The 17,492-nt window shown below is 36.9% G+C and overlaps 1 long non-coding RNA gene across 1 annotated transcript in view; it reads left to right on the forward strand.

Annotated features, from left to right (window-relative positions):
* The first annotated feature begins 13,963 nt into the window (after window positions 1-13,963).
* The window catches only part of LOC124104269 (uncharacterized), a 33,205-nt gene continuing 29,676 nt past the window's right edge, over window positions 13,964-17,492 (forward strand). Inside the window, exon 1 of the long non-coding RNA XR_006855395.2 lies at window positions 13,964-14,125. This is a non-coding gene — a long non-coding RNA (uncharacterized LOC124104269). The remainder of the gene's footprint in view (window positions 14,126-17,492) is intronic.

Raw genomic sequence — 17,492 nt, forward strand, 5'->3', positions numbered from 1 at the left:
AATTCAACCCTTGCAATTTGAGTCTGGCTTCTACCAAATTATTCCATGTACATGTACAATCATACTTCAGTGATTCCTACTTTATATTTAACTATAATGTACTAATAAAATAATAACAATAATGATCAGTAGAGTAAATGGATCAGGTGAATGGAAGAGTGAAGTAAAAGCGAAGGTAATAAGTAATGAGATTTATCAAATTATGTTATGTAAGTACAAATATGGCATGATGAATACCAGTGATAATGTATATCTAAAATATATCAACAATAAATTAATGTAAAGGGGCTGAGGTTGTGGCTCAGTGGTAGAGCACTTGCCTAGCACATACAAGGCCCTGGTTTGATCCTCAGCACCTTATAAAAAATAAATAAATAAAATAAAGGCATTGTGTCCAACTACAACTAAAAGTAAACATTTTTTAAAAATTTAAATAAAAAATGTAAAGATTTTACTATATTTCTCAATTGAGTTTAAAAATTATCTATTTTGAATATTAAAAACATGAAGTACTTCATATTATAAAACTTCTGTTAGATATCTAAATAACTTTTAATACTTTATTTGAAATACAAATAATGTATCATGTAATTCACCTCTTTAAAAATATGGTCCAATTGTCCTTTGTATGATCCCAGAGTTGTACCTCCATACCCATAACCTATTTTAGTATATTATCACCGTATAAAACAGAAATTTCATGAATATTAGCCATCATTCCCAATTTCTCTCCCTCACCTTGACTCCCAGCAAGTAATTATTTACTTTTGTCTCCATACATTTGCCTATTCTGGACACATGCACACATATGCATATATGTATATATGAACACACATATATGTATGTGTACATATGTATATATTCTCCCTCTCTCACTGTAATTATATATCTGATGACCAGTATCTTCCCATGCCCCAAGTCAACCCAACCACCCAATCTTCTAGTAACCACCATCTACTTTCTGCTTTTATGAGATCAACATTTTTAAATTCCATTTATAAGGGAGTTGGAGTATTTGTCTTTCTCTGCCTGCTTTATTTTACTAAACATAATGTTCTGCAGGTTCACCATGTTGCCACAAATGGAAATATTTCTTTCTGTTCATAGCTGAATAGCATTCTGTTGTGTATATGTGCCACATTCTTTACCCATTCTTTTGTTGATGGACACTTAGGGTGATTTCATATCTTGGCTATTGTGAATAGTGCTACAATAAATATGAGATGCAGACATCTATTCAAGATATTCATTTCATTTCCTTTGGATACATACTGAAGAGTGGGATTGCTGGATCACATGGTACTGGCATAAAAACAGGCACAAAGACCAGTGGAACATAATAGAGAGTCCAGAAATAAATCCACAATTTAGGGCCAACTGATTTTTAACAAAGTTTCCAAAAACACATATTGAGGAAAGGACAGTCTTTTCAGCCAATGGGGTTGGGAAAAACCGGATAGCAGCTTGAAAAAGAATAAAATTAGATTCTTATCTCTCATCATATTAAAAAAAATCCACTAAAAATGGATTGAAGACTAGAATGTAAGATCTGAAACTATTAGATAAAGAATTTTTAAATGAAAGTAAAATAATGTTACTCAATGATAAGCTTTATAACATTTAGAAGTTCTTGCTACTGAGGAAAGCACATCAGCTATTTTGCATTTTACTCTTACCTCTATCTTGAATTTTTGAAGAGGATTGTTTTTTGGTCTTAATTATTATCTGTAAAATCAAATCCTAATTACTGGTCACTTTTGGAAAGCTGCAGCCATTTAAATGTTTCTTATTTATCTGTCTTCTCAGTGTCTAAAACACATAAGACATGACACAGGGCACAATAATCTTGAGTAATTGGGCATTTTAAAAATCACTGGAATAAATGCAGTATATAACTTAATAATTTTACTAAATATTTACAAGGAATTAGTATAATTCATGTCTTAGAACAAGGTAAATAAAAGTATTTATACACTGTGTTAATAAATTAAATGTTCCAATGCTTGTTGAACATCTTTTTCTTTAAATATAATTGATCCCATTGGACAATGAACTCTTCTGAAACTAGGACATTGTCTTTTTCATATTTACATCTCCTGCCCTTAGCACAGTCCCTGGAATACATATTACACTCAAAAAATATGATTTCAACAACTAAATCATTAGGTTTATATCAAATAAATGGAAAAATAATGATTGAGCCATACTAACACATTAGAAAAGTATGATCATCAATTGTCACCATTTTATTTTTAAAGTCCACCTTTAAATATGAGTCATAGGAAAAATAGGAGACATTTTATTTGGTCAATGTAAGTTTTATTTTTGAAAAATGTTTTCACACACCTTAATGTAACTGAAATTATCTTGACTAATTCAGGGGCATAAAGAAAAGATACGTATCTAAGTTTATTAATATAAAAAACTAAATTTGTTAGGGAACATAATAATTAACTCTATTTTTCAAATTGATATAACTATATATATTTAAACTCAATCCAGTAGTATAGGAGATAATTGCTGATTATATATATTTTTTTCAATGTGGTACTATTGTGAATTTTTTTCTATAAAATATAACTAGATTTTTGTCATATTTTAATATATATCTGATTGTTGTTTTAATAAGGGAAAACATTCAAATGAAATAATGTTCTACAAATTATTTAACCATTTTTGTTTAATAAGGTTTGGCAATTTCTGGACCTTATAAAACATATTAGTATTAAACTCAGTATTAAACTCAACTCAAACACTTTTTCATCCATAAAAGGGTGAAATTCATAGCATAAAATGAATTTTTTTAATAGGGGGAATCAGATGATTTATCAAAAATACTGAGCAGAGCTTGAGACATCAATTGCAATGACGAAACATACTGATATTATCAACATTACCTGAAATAATAATGTCATTTTATAAGACATGGCCCAGACTAAACTCTGTTATCAATGAGATTAAGTGATAATTCTGATAGTTCATCTGTCCTCAAAGAGTCCAGGTTATTTATTTATTTATTTATTTTTATTTTCTATTTTATTTATTTATTTATTTAATTTTTGTATTGGTTGTTCAAAACATTACATAGTCCTTTTTTATTTTTATTTTTTTTATTGGTTGTTCAAAACATTACAAAGCTCATGACATATCATCTTTCATACATTTGATTCAAGTGGGTTATGAACTCCCATTTTTGCCCCAAATACAAGTTGCAGAATCACATCGGTTACACATCCACATTTTTACATAATACCATATTAAGGACTGTTGTATTCTGCTGCCATTCCTATCCCCTACTATCCCCCCTCCCCTTCCCTCTCATCTTCCCTCTCTACCACATCAGCTGTTGTTTAATTCTCTCCCTTGTTTTTTTTTCCCTTTCCCCTCACAAACTCTTATATATAATTTGGTGTAACAATGAGGGTCTCCTTCCATTTCCATACAGTTTCCCTTCTCTCTCCCTCTCTCCCCCCACTCGTCTCTGTTTAATGTTAATATTTTCCTCATGCTCTTCTTCCCTGTTCTTTTCTTAGTTGCTCTCTTTATATCAAAAAAGACATTTGGCATTTGTTTTTTTAAGGATTTGCTAGCTTCCCTTAGCATAATCTGCTCTAATGCCATCCATTTCCTTGCAAAATCCATGATTTTGTCGTTTTTTAGTGCTGCGTAATACTCCATTGTGTATAAATGCCACATTTTTTTTATCCATTCATCTATTGAAGAGCATCTAGGTTGATTCCAGAGTCTAGCTATTGTGAATTGTGCTGCTATGATCATTGATGTGGCAGTATCCCTATAGTATGCTCTTTTAAGGTCCTCAGGGAATAGACCGAGAAGGGCGATAGCTGGGTCAAATGGTGGTTCCATTCCCAGCTTTCCCAGGAATCTCCATACTGCTTTCCATATTGGCCGCACTAATTTGCAGTCCCACCAGCAATGTACAAGTGTACCCTTTTCCCCACATCCTTGCCAGCACTTATTGTTGTTTGACTTCATAATGGCTGCCAATCTTACTGGAGTGAGATGGTTTCTTAGGGTGGTTTTGATTTGCATTTCTCTGACTGCTAGAGATGGTGAGCATTTTTTCATGTACTTATTGATTGATTGTATGTCCTCCTCTGAGAAGTGTCTGTTCAGGTCCTTGGCCCATTTGTTGATAGGGTTATTTGTTATCTTATTGTTTAATTTTTTGAGTTCTTTGTATATTCTGGATATTAGGGCTCTATCTGAAGTGTGAGGAGTAAAAATTTGTTCCCAGGATGTAGGCTCCCTATTTACCTCTCTTATTGTTTCTCTTGCTGAGAAAAAACTTTTTAGTTTAAGTAAGTCCCATTTGTTGATTCTTGTATTTAACTCTTGGGCTATGGGCATCCTATTAAGGAATTTGGAGCCCGACCCCACAATATGTAGATCGGAGCCAACTTTTTCTTCTATCAGGCGCAGAGTCTCTGATTTGATATCAAGCTCTTTGATCCATTTTGAATTAACTTTTGTGCATGGCGAGAGAAAGGGGTTCAGTTTCATTTTGTTGCATATGGATTTCCAGTTTTCCCAGCACCATTTGTTGAAGATGCTATCCTTTCTCCATTGCATGCTTTTAGCGCCTTTATCAAATATAAGAAAGTTGTAATTTTGTGGATTGATCTCTGTGGCCTCTATTCTGTACCATTGGTCCACCTGCCTGTTTTGGTACCAGTACCATGCTGTTTTTGTTACTATTGCTCTGTAGTACAGTTTGAAATCTGGTATCGCTATACCTCCTGATTCACACTTCCTGCTTAGAATTGCTTTTGCTATTCTGGGTCTTTTGTTTTTCCATATGAATTTCATGATAGCTTTATCTATTTCTACCAGAAATGCCATTGGGATTTTGATTGGCATTGCGTTGAACCTGTAGAGAAGTTTGGGTAATATCGCCATTTTGATGATGTTGGTTCTGCCTATCCATGAACAGGGTACATTTTTCCATCTTCTAAGATCTTCTTCTATCTCTCTCTTTAGGGTTCTGTAGTTTTCATTGTATAAATCTTTCACGTCTTTTGTTAGGTTGATTCCCAAGTATTTTATTTTCTTTGAGGATATTGTGAATGGGGTGGTTTTCCTCATTTCCATTTCAGAAGTTTTGTTGCTGATATACAGGAATGCATTTGATTTATGCATGTTGATTTTATATCCTGCCACTTTGCTGAATTCATTTATTAGTTCTAGTAGTTTCTTTGTGGACCCTTTTGGGTCTGTTAAATATATTATCATGTCATCCGCAAATAGTGATATTTTAAGTTCTTCTTTTCCTATTTTTATGCCTTTAATTTCTTTTGTCTGTCTAATTGCTCTGGCTAGTATTTCAAGGACTAAATTAAATAGAAGTGGTAAGAGAGGGCATCCCTGTCTTTTTCCAGATTTTAGCGGGAATGCCTTCAGTTTTTCTCCATTTACAATGATGTTAGCCTGAGGCTTAGCATATATAGCTTTTACAATGTTGAGGTGAGTTCCTGTTATCCCTAGTTTTACTAGTGTTTTGAACATAAAGGGATGCTGTACTTTGTCGAATTCTTTTTCTGCATCTATCGAGACGATCATATGGTTCTTATCTTTAAGTCTATTGATGTGGTGAATAACATTTATTGTTTTCTGTATATTGAACCAAACTTGCATCCCAGGGATGAATCCTACTTGATCATGGTGCACAATTTTTTAAATATGCTTTTGCATTTGATTCGCCAGGATTTTATTGAGGATTTTTACATCCAAGTTCATTAGAGATATTGGTCTGTAGTTTTCTTTCTTTGAAGTGTCTTTGTCTGGCTTCGGGATCAGGGTGATGTTGGCCTCATAGAATGAATTTGGAAGAGCTCCTTCTTTTTCTATTGCTTGAAATAGCTTGAAAACTATTGGTATTAATTCTTCTTTGAAGGTTTTGTAAAACTCTGCTGTATACCCATCCGGTCCAGGGCTTTTCTTGGTTGGTAGTCTTTTGATGGCTTCTTCTATTTCTTCCTTTGTTATTGGTCTGTTTAAATTGTGTGTGTCTTCCTGACTCAATCTGGGCAGATCATATGACTTAAGAAATTTATCGATATCTTCACTGTCTTCTATTTTATTAGAATATAGGGTTTCAAAATACTTTCTAATTATCTTCTGTATTTCCGTAGTGTCTGTTGTGATATTGCCTTTTTCATGCCGTATGTTAGTAATTTGAGTTTTCTCTCTTCTTCTCTTCGTTAGCATGGCTAAGGGTCTGTCGATCTTATTTATTTTTTCAAAGAACCAACTTTTAGTTTTATCAATGTTTTCAATGTTTTTTTTTGTTTCAATTTCGTTGATTTCCGCTCTGATTTTAATTATTTCTTTTCTTGTGCTGTATTTGTTGTTGTTTTGCTCTTCCTTTTCTAGGGTTTTGAGATGTAGTGTGAGTTCATTTATTTGTTGTTTTTTTCTTTTTTTTGAGGAATGAACTCCAGGAAATGAATTTCCCTCTTAAAACTGCTTTCATTGTGTCCCATAGATTCCGGTATGTTGTGTCTGAATTGTCGTTTATCTCTAAGAATTTTTTGATTTCCTCTTTTATGTCTTCTGTAACCCATTGATCATTCAGTAACATATTGTTTATTTTCCATGTGATGCAGGATTTTTCCTTCCTTCTTTTATCATTGATTTCCAGTTTCATTCCATTATGATCAGATATTGTGCATGGTATTATATCCACACCTTTATATTTACTAAGAGTTGCCCTATGGCATAATATATGATCTATCTTTGAGTAAGATCCATGTACTGCTGAGAAGAACGTGTATCCACTTGATGATGGTTGATATATTCTATATATGTCGGTTAAGTCTAGGTTATTGATTGTGTCATTGAGTTCTATAGTTTCTTTATTCAGCTTTTGTCTGGAGGATCTGTCTAATGGCAAGAGCGGTGTGTTGAAGTCACCCATTATTATTGTGTTGTGGTCTATTTCACTCTTGAACTTGAGGAGAGTTTGTTTTATGAACGTTGCCGCACCATTGTTTGGTGCATACAAATTGATAATTGTTATGTCTTGTTGGTGGATGGTTCCTTATAACAGTATATAGTGTCCTTCTTTATCCCTTTTGATTAACTTAGATTTGAAGTTGATTTTATTCGATATGAGTATGGCCACTCCTGCTTGCTTCCGACGGCCATGTGAGTGGTATGATTTTTCCCAACCTTTCACCTTCAGCCTGTGTATGTCTTTTCCTATCATATGAGTCTCCTGAAGGCAGCATATTGTTGGATTTGTTTTTTTGATCCAGGTTACTAGCTTGCGTCTCTTGATTGGTGAGTTTAGTCCATTAACATTTAAGGTTACAATTGAAATATGATTTGTACTTCCAGTCATGTTTATTTATTTATTTATTTTAGTTTGGCTAGTTTTTACTTTTTGGTTATTTTCCTCCCCCTTTACTGAGATACCTCCCGCTGTTAGTTTTGGGCACTATTTTTCCATTCCTCTTCTTGTAGAATTTTGCCCAAAATGCTTTGCAGTGCTGGTTTTCTGGCTGCAAATTCTTTTAGCTTTTGTTTATCATGAAAGATTTTAATTTCATTGTCAAATCTGAAGCTTAATTTTGCTGGATACAGTATTCTTGGTTGGAATCCATTATTTTTCACCATTTGAAATACATTGTTCCAGGATCTTCTCGCTTTCAAAGTCTGTGATGAAAAATCAGCCATTAACCTAATTGGTTTACCCCTGAATGTAATCTGCCTCCTTTCTCTCGTAGCTTTTAATATTCTCTCCTTGTTCTGTATGTTGGCTATCTTCATAATTATATGTCTTGGAGTTGGTCTATTACAGTTTTGGATGTTTGGGGTCCTGTAGGCTTCCAGGATTTGGCAATCCATTCCATCTTTCATCTCTGGGAAGTTTTCTAGGATTATTTCATTTAATAAGTTGTCCTTTCCTTTGGTTTGAACCTCTGTGCCTTCTTCTATCCCAATGACTCTCAAATTTGGTTTTTTGATGAGGTCCCATATCTCTTGGATAGATTGCTCGTGAGATTTAAGCATCTTTTCAGTGTTGACTATATTCTTTTCAAGTTGATAAACTTTGTCTTCATTATCTGATGTTCTGACTTCTACTTGATCTAGTCTATTTGTAATATTCTCATTAGCGTTTTTAATCTGGTTTATGGTTTCTTGCATTTCTAAAATTACTGTTTGGTTTTTTTTAAGATCTCTATCTCCTGGTAAAGTTCGTTCTTTGCAGTTTGAATTTGTTTGTTTAGTTCGTTTTCAAAATATACTTTCAATGCTTGGACTTGCTGTCTCATGTCTTCTCTAATATTCCTTTCCATCTGAGTTAGGTATGCCTTGATTTCCTTCCCTGTCCATGTTTCTGATGCTTCTAGGTCCTCCTGTAGATTTAAGTTGTCCTGCATTATCTGTAATCCTTTTTTCCCTTGTTTTTTCATGTTGTTCACGTTACTTTCCAGCTCTGTTTGACTGCTTTGTAACTGCTTTCTCCTATACATTTGTTTTGACTTTGTATATCTCTGTTGTCTCTCCTTTGTGGTGGGAGATTATGCCTAGAGATGTTGGGCTTTATTGTACTTTAGAGCTGGTTCATTCAATTTATAAAGGGCTTCCGGATTTTGTATGCATATAGTGATTTGTTTTTTGATCTTAGGACTTTAGGTTAGGTGCTATGAAGGTATAAGGGTTAGTATGTCTTGGCTACTTTAGAAGATTGCTCTACTGAAGGGGGATACTAACCATTGATTGGATCAGGGTGTTGGTAGTAGCTAGATATTTAGGAGCACTATAGACGGCCTTGAAACATTCACCTATTTACATTTAGACAGTTACACGAAATGGAGGACGTAATGCTTGGGATGAAAGTTGGGGGGAAGGGGAAGGAAGGTGTTCTTGAAAAGAAAGAAGGAGAGGGAGATAGATAGCATAGAGAAGAATGGAAAGAACAATAAAACTTGGAAGGGGAAAGAAAGAGGGAAAAAGGGAGAGAAAAAATAAAATAAAATAAGAAATAAAATTAGGTCTTAGCGATCCATTTTCTTCTCTGTGCCCTCCGGGCTGAGTTTTGCCCTCAGTGTGTCGACAGTCTCTCAATCCTGTTGGTCACTTCTCCGGCCCCTCCTCCCCTTCCTCCTGCCAGCCAGCTAGGTCCTGCTCAGTGGAGGTGGTTCCCCAGGGATCTGTTTACACTTTCAGCCCCACCGCGTGCTCTATTTCCCTAACGACTGAGCACTTTCTCTGTCATTCATCTAAGCCCCAGTGCTGTGGAGCTGTGGTTTGGGAGTCAATAGTTTAATTTTTCCGGACCCCTTTGGTGGGCACACCCTCGGAAGCTGGCGGCTAAGACCTTTGGTGTCGCCTCTGGTGGTAATGGGAGTTGGGGGTCGAGGATCCCCTCTGCTTCCCTCAGCCCCTACAATCACGACCACTCCGCTTGTGGTAGGAGGAGTTGGGGGTCTGGAGTGTCCTCTTTTTCCCTCTGCCCCTACCATCACGCCCTCTCAGTTGGCGGTTGGGGGAGTTGGGGGTGGGGAGTCTTCTCTGCTTCCCTCCGCCCCTAAAGTCACGCCCATGTCACTGGCATTAGGGGGAGTTGGTGGCCTGGAGTCCCTTGGCCCTTACGGTCGCGCCCATGGAGAGATTTTTGAAGTTTCCCGGTTGTTTGTATCTGATGTGGGTGGGAGTCACACACTTGCTAAAGTAGATTCCGCTGGGAAGGAATCTCTTTGGCCGAACTTTGGTGACTTCCCCTCACTGCTATGGCGGGCCCCTGGCTCCTTGCCAGAGTGTCCGAAGGGAGGGGTGGAACTGGCTTGTCTCTGGTCTGACTCAATCTCTGGTTTTAGTTCCCAGTTCGCTATTTCATAAAGGCTTGGTTAGATTCCCTTCACATCGCCTCCTGAGCCAGGTGGGCGGGGCCGTTAGCAGAGCCCTGTGGGCGGGGGGGCTGTTCTCATTGCAGGCGGAGCCCTCAGCAGAGCTGGGAGGGCGGGGGGCGTTCTCCACGTGGGTGGGGCAGCCAGCAGAGCCGGGCGGGCAGGGGGGGGCGCGTTCCCAGCGGGAGCAGGCCCCCAGCAGAGCCAGGAGGGCGGGGCCCTTCTCCCAGCATCGGGCCACACGGGGCCGCTTGCAGAGCCGGGCAGGCGGAGGCCGCGGGACTGAACCTCTGCGCCGCATGGTCAAGATTCACTCGTCTGGGACAAACTGTCACCTCTAATAAACTTACTAATTCCCGGCAGGTCTCCTTTCAGCGGAATTTTGCTAGAAGTTCCTCAGTAGGTAGAATTTAGGTGTATTAATGGGTCTTTCTGATCCCATTAATGTGGAGATACTGAAAGTGCTGCTTCCTCGCCCGCCGCCATGTTGGATCCCCCCATTACATAGTTCTTGACATATCATATTTCATATATTTGATTCAAGTGGGTTATGAACTCCCATTTTTACCCCGTATGCAGATTGCAGAATCACATCGGTTACACATCCACGTTTTTACATACTGCCATACTAGTGTCTGATGTGTTCTGCTGCCTTTCCTATCCTCTACTATCCCCCCTCCCCTCCCCTCCCCTCCCCTCCCATCTTCTCTCTCTACCACATCTACTGTCATTCATTTCTCCCCCTTGTTTTTTCCCTTTCCCCTCACTTTCTCTTATATGTAATTTTGTATAACAATGAGGATCTCCTTCCATTTCCATGCAATTTCCCTTCTCTGTCCTTTTCCCTCCCACCTCTCGTCCATGTTTAATGTTAATCTTCTTCTCATGCTCTTCCTCCCTGCTCTGTTCTTAGTTGTTCTCCTTATATCAAAGAAGACATTTGGCATTTGTTTTTTAGGGATTGGCTAGCTTCACTTAGCATAAACTGCTCTAATGCCACCCATTTCCCTGCAAATGCCATGATTTTGTCATTTTTTAGTGCAGAGTAATACTCCATTGTGTATAAATGCCACTTTTTTTTATCCTTTCATCTATTGAAGGGTATCTAGGTTGGTTCCACAGTCTAGCTATTGTGAATTGTGCTGCTATGAACATCAATGTATCAGTATCCCTGTAGTATTCTCTTTTTAGGTCTTTAGGGAATAGACCAAGAAGGGGAATAGCTGGGTCAAATGGTGGTTCCATTTCCAGATTTCCAAAGAATCTCCATACTGCTTTCCAAATTGGCCGCACCAATTTGCAGTCCCACCAGCAATGAACAAGTGTACCCTTTCCCCACATCCTCGCCAGCACTTGTTGTTGTTTGACTTCATAATGGCTGCCAATCTTACTGGAGTGAGATGGTATCTTAGGGTGGTTTTGATTTGCATTTCTCTGACTGTTAGAGATGGTGAGCATTTTTTCATGTACTTGTTGATTGATTGTATGTCCTCCTCTGAGAAGTGTCTGTTCAGGTCTTTGGCCCATTTGTTGATTGGGTTATTTGTTTTCTTATTGTTTAATTTTTTGAGTTCTTTGTATACTCTGGATATTAGGGCTCTATCTGAAGTGCGAGGAGTAAAAATTTGTTCCAATGATGTAGGCTCTCTATTTACCTCTCTTATTGTTTCTCTTGCTGAGAAAAAACTTTTTAGTTTGAGTAAGTCCCATTTGTTGATTCTTGTTTTTAACTCTTGTGCTATGTGTGTCCTATTAAGGAATTTGGAGCCCGACCCCACAATATGTAGATCGGAGCCAACTTTTTCTTCTATTAGACGCAGAGTCTCTGATTTGATATCAAGTTCTTTGATCCATTTTGAGTTAACTTTTGTGCATGGTGAGAGAAAGGGATTCAGTTTCATTTTGTTGCATATGGATTTCCAGTTTTCCCAGCACCATTTGTTGAAGATGCTATCCTTCCTCCATTGCATGCTTTTAGCCCCTTTATCAAATATAAGATAGTTGTAATTTTGTGGATTGGTCTCTGTGTCCTCTATTCTGTACCATTGGTCCACCCAGGAGGCAGGTTATTTAAATTAAGTAAGCAACTGAGCCTACTGAAGGCCCTTGGTTTTATGCATTTATTTATTGCTCACTTTGACTTTCTTTATGGTATTATTGTCGTCTGCTTGACTGAAGGTGAAACCGCTCACTAATAGACATCTGTTATAGTTTCCTGCCATAGACAGAGTAAGGCAAGCACATTCTTTTTGAGGACTTGCTCTCATCTTTTCCAACTAATCTGATCCTATTGATCACAATTCAGTCATACTTCTGGGAAATGGAGTTTCTGTGTAGGAGGCTGTATGCTCAGAACTTGGGCCATTATTATTGAAGGGAAAAAAAACGAGATAATAAATATTAGGAGATAATTGTCAGGCTTACTCACACTCCATCTCTCCAAACACAAGTGCCCACAAATATACTTCTTACAATAACATATACCCAACTCACTCCTCCAAAAAAAGAGATAATTTTAAAATTCCATATCCATCTCTAAATCCATGATTTCTGGACAATATGCAGAAGTATAGTGTTTTCTACTAGATCTGGATATACAAATCTCTGTTTTTCTGCAAATTATAAACTAAAGTCTGTATTTTCTGCCTTACATATATGTGACTATTGGCATAGCTGTATGACATCAATAAAAACTCTCAATCTGCAAAATACCCATTTTGAAAAGATAGGAATGGGCAGCAATTTGGAGGAACACAGAGGCTTTTGCATGGTAGTTATTAAATTCTGAATTGTAAAAAATGCAAATTCTCCCTATCTTGACATATGCACTTCTCCTTCTATACTAAAATATTTTTTTTACAAACATAAACACTTGTTCATTGTTCTTTATCATCTATGGTTCTGCCAGATGGAGGGTTCTTCCCTACCATTTTCATGCATGGCCACAGAAGCTGGTGTGGGTTGCACATTTTCAACTGCAGCAGCACAGCTCCCAGCCTGTTTCCTTGGGTGAAAGTCATAGGACAAGAGGCTGCAAATTGCTTTAGGAGTTAAGTCTCAGGTCTTGAGGCGATTTTTCCACTTTCTTTGGCAACATGCTTATCAGAAAAACAGTAGTTTCTGAACTATTCCTTCATTTTAAGTCAGCTTTAAACATAATTTATTAAGGCCAAACTTATAATCTAAGTATAAAATCTCTCATTTATTTATTTATGCTTTTTTGCAATTTAATGAAAACTTAGAGCCATTGAAGCACTAAGTTTGAGTGGGAAGGATGTTTGCTGGGGGGCTGGATCCTATTGTGTGGTAAAAGACACTTACAGGGAGGTATTTGAGAAAGACTCTGAGTTTATTTCCTTAACTCAGGCTTCTGGGGATATAAAAATCACTTTTTTTCCCTTCCCCTAACATTGCAATGATTCATATTGCAAGGAATGAAACCCCAGTAGATTTAGACTGCAGGCAAGCTGAGAGAGTTCCCTTAGCAGGATCAAGTCAAACTGTTTACAAAACAGGAAACTGCCTGAGGTTTCTATGACATTGCTTGCATTTTGAAATCATAGGCTAATTAACTGAGATTGTCATTCATTTGGTTTTGCCTGATGTTTCTTCACAATTAGATTCATGTCATGCACCTTTGTATAACTATTATATTTATACTATATGCTGTTCCATAACCCTACACACACACACACACACACAAACTATGCCACAACACAGTACCAAAGGTCAAGTAGGTGGTTTTAAAAAAAGAAATTTATTTTCTCACAATTCGGGAGTTAGAAGTCTGAGATTCAAGGTATTGGTTGCTGGGAGCCATTAGCCAAGTAGGTATGACAATTTCCTTGCCAGCGTACCCCATGTTGCTTAGTGGAAGGACTCATGGAAATAGGACATTTTGCAGTGACATTGCATATAGGTGACCTTGCTCAAGGACCAAGGCGGATCCGAGTTTAGGGCGTTCCCGGTTTAGGACTATACGGGTTTAGGGTGGTTCCAGGTTTAAGATTATACCTGCTGGGAATAGGGCGTATGCTGCTGCCTGAGTTCCCCTTGAGTTCTCACGGGATTCAGACAGTATTTTTTGGGAGACAGAAGCCCGGTGGGGGTGGATTTGGGCAGAGAACGTGGATTTCCCCAGAACGTGATTGCAGACGGCTGGTATGAGTTCGGGAATAAAGAGTTGCTGTTTGAATCTACAAGCTGTGTGGTGGCTCGTGATTGTGTGCCCAGCCAGACTGCGGCAATTGGTAGGATTGGTTTCTTCTGAGTCTTTTCTCATTGGCTTCTAGATTGCCACTTTCTCCCTTTATTCTCATTATTCTTCTATCAATAATGAGTATTTATTTGGGATGGTGGTGCTTTCATTGTGTGTGTGTGTATGTGTGTGTGTATTCTGTTCTCATTATACTTTAATTTCATTTATATTTGATATTCATTTATTATTATATGGACTTATGTTTTGCTTTTGCAGTTAATGTGTTGTAACACATTTTTATAATTATTATTTTTTCTTCTAAGTATTCCCACTTTGGTCATAGTAGTCTTTTTAAGTGGTATTCTATGTCCTTAGACATGTCTTATCATGTTTTAAACATGTATTTACCCTCTGGATTAGGATATTCCAGGTTTATCTTGCATCTTCCTGCAGGGGTACTGCTTTCCTTTAACAGCTCAGAGATGAATCTAGGTTTCTCCATTCCAAGTTTGAAACTTTTCTCAGCATAAGAAACCTGCCCTCCACCATGGTTCCCATTTTAAATTTGAAAGTTCTGTTATCTTTTCCTAGATATAATCAGTCTCCATCTCCATGAGCTCAGAGATCAAGGTGTATTATGAGGGTGCCACATGGAGGCTTGGTAAGAACAGATGTTATGGTTTGGATGTTGGGTGTCCCCCCAAAGTTCACATGTGAGACAATGTGAAGGGTTTCAGAAGAGAAATGATTGAGTTGTGAGAGCCTTAACCCAATCAGTGAATTAATCACTGAAGGGATTGAGTGGTAATTGAAGGCAAATAGGGTGTGAAGGGAAGAGGAAGGAGGTAGGACACTGGGGACATGGCTTTGGGGTATATATTTGTATCTGGCAAGTGGTCTCTCTCTCTCTCTCTCTCTCTCTCTCTCTCTCTCCTTCCTGATCATCAAGTGAGCTGATTCCCTCTGCCACTCTCTTCTGCCATGATGTTCAGCCTCACCTTAAGCCCCAAGGAATGAAGCTCACTGTCTATGTATTGAGACTTCTGAAAATATGACCCTCAAATAAACTTTCCCTCCCATAAAATTGTTCTGGTCAGATCTTTATGTGGCAGCAGAGAAAAAGCTGACTAAAACAACAGGGCAGCTCAAGGATGGTGAAAATATGTCTATGAAAGGCAACAGTCCACTCAGGAAGCCTTAATCTGAGCAGGGTCAGGAAGATGACCATGATAAATGGTATGAGAAGACAGGACACATGAGGGTGGACCAGCCCAAGTGAGAAAAGGTCATCCATATGGATAAGCATCCTAATATGGGTTGACTGAACCCAAACAAAATGAGGAAAGAATCTACAGGGACAGAATGGGAAAGTCCTTGTACAAAATACAAAAGCTGAAACTAAGTGAGAAAATGCACGCTAGTGATGACCTTAATGAAGTGTTGGGTCCTACCAGAATAAAGAGGGCAACTGCATGGGGTGTGAAATGGCAAAGGGATACAGCTCAGCCTGGGGTGTCAGAGCCCAAGAATGTGGAGGAAACAGTGAGACAAAGACCACATGGCCTTGCAAAGCTTAAAATATCTACTATCTGATCCTTTATAGAAAAAGAGTGCTGCTCTCTTACCCAGAGAATCTATAAATTCCTTCAGTAAAGTATATCCTCAAACTTTGTACCAGTCTTTAATATAGTAGTTGGAGATTTCCAAAAGCTATTTCTTAGAACAGAAATATGTTTTTGTGCCTCTGCCATGTGATAAAACTTTTTGAGACTGAGCTTAATCACTTATTTTTTGAAGCATTTTTTTTTTTATCTCTGGCCTCTAATAGAGAAATATTCTATTTTCTTTGATTATTATTTTTAATTTTATGTTACAACTTATAACTTCATTTGAGATTATACACACACACAACACACACAAATACACACCTACTCATATATACAGTGTATCCCTTAACCCACACTATAGATATGTGAGAAGAGATTAAATATTTTTTCTCCATTTTTCTCCACATTGTGTAATGAATATTAATACTATAACATCTACCTTTACTGGTATCTTTGAGAAAAAAAAAGATGATCATGTAAACTTCTTGTTTATCTAAATCTTGCTCATTTAAGCAAAAATGTCACTTTAAATTTTATACATCTTTCTGGTTATTTTTTTTTCTGAAATTCATTATATCCTTCTCTTGCTTCATAAACTGACCTGATAATAGATTAAACTTGATTAGATGACTCAACAGTCTTGTTAACCATCCTAATTCTGCTGTATGATTGTATCACCTCAAGACAGCTTCTTAGGTTACATTTCTTTTATTCTCAGTAGTGCCAGTTGGTTCACATTTACCTGCCTTAATAGTCCTACTAGAGTACTCTGCTCCAATCTACTCTATGCCAATGCCAAGTTTAAGAGTTGTATGTTAAGTGTTAGTTAATAAGCTCTGAATAATAAATAAGCATATTAGATGTATTACTTGAATGATCCTGATGACAAAATTTTACATATTTTAAGGCATTCTTTTTTTTGATACTGGGTTTATGTTTGTTACTAAACAGGGAAATTTTACTATTGAACATACAACTCTGAGACATCACTGTCTATATTTTCAAAACTTAACACTTTTAAAAGATTACATTTATATTTCTTGGTTTCAAAATTCACTTACAAGAGATGTCAAATAGTCTATGTGATTTTTGCAGACAAATTTGAATTCAGAAGGTTAACACTGAACTGTATATAACTATTTTTCTGCCACCAACTCTAATATTTTGTTTATACTATGCACTAGTGACTCAGAAAGCCATGTTGCTGTTGTAAACTCTTCAGCTTCTGCCAAATATCCTTGCTTTTCCGTCCCTGCTTCAAAATGTCATCTCTCTCAGCTGCTCAACTTCCAGGTGCCAAAAATCAATGGGTTTGCATCTGCTGTTTCCATTTTGTTATTATAAATAGAAATCCATTGCCAACTGGAAACTTAATCAATAATAAATTATCTATATGATATTACTGTTGGTAATAACAATAGTAAATACATTAATTTTAAAAGGTAAATGAAGCATTTAAAATTACACTTTTCTATTTATATGTTTCAAATAGGTGAAGGATAAAGTGAAAAGAGGTTTGCTTAGTCTAATAAATTTGCTTAGAAATTTCTATGATATATATATATACATTTTATGTGTATATAGAATAAAACATTATATATATTATATATAGTTATGTTTTATATATATAATATATATATATTCAAAATATATACAATATGGATTATAGATAGACACTATATACACAGACTATATGACAGATAGACACTAGATAGATAGATAGATAGGCACTGTGTGTGTGTGTGTGTGTGTGTGTTCTATCTAAATTCCTTATTGTATATATTGTTAATCCCATTCATGCATTTGCTGGTT

This window comes from Marmota monax, unplaced genomic scaffold (genome assembly GCF_021218885.2).
Source record: "Marmota monax isolate L192 unplaced genomic scaffold, Marmota_monax_Labrador192_F-V1.1 WCK01_AAM20220418_F8-fsc00001, whole genome shotgun sequence".
NCBI lineage: Eukaryota > Metazoa > Chordata > Mammalia > Rodentia > Sciuridae > Marmota > Marmota monax.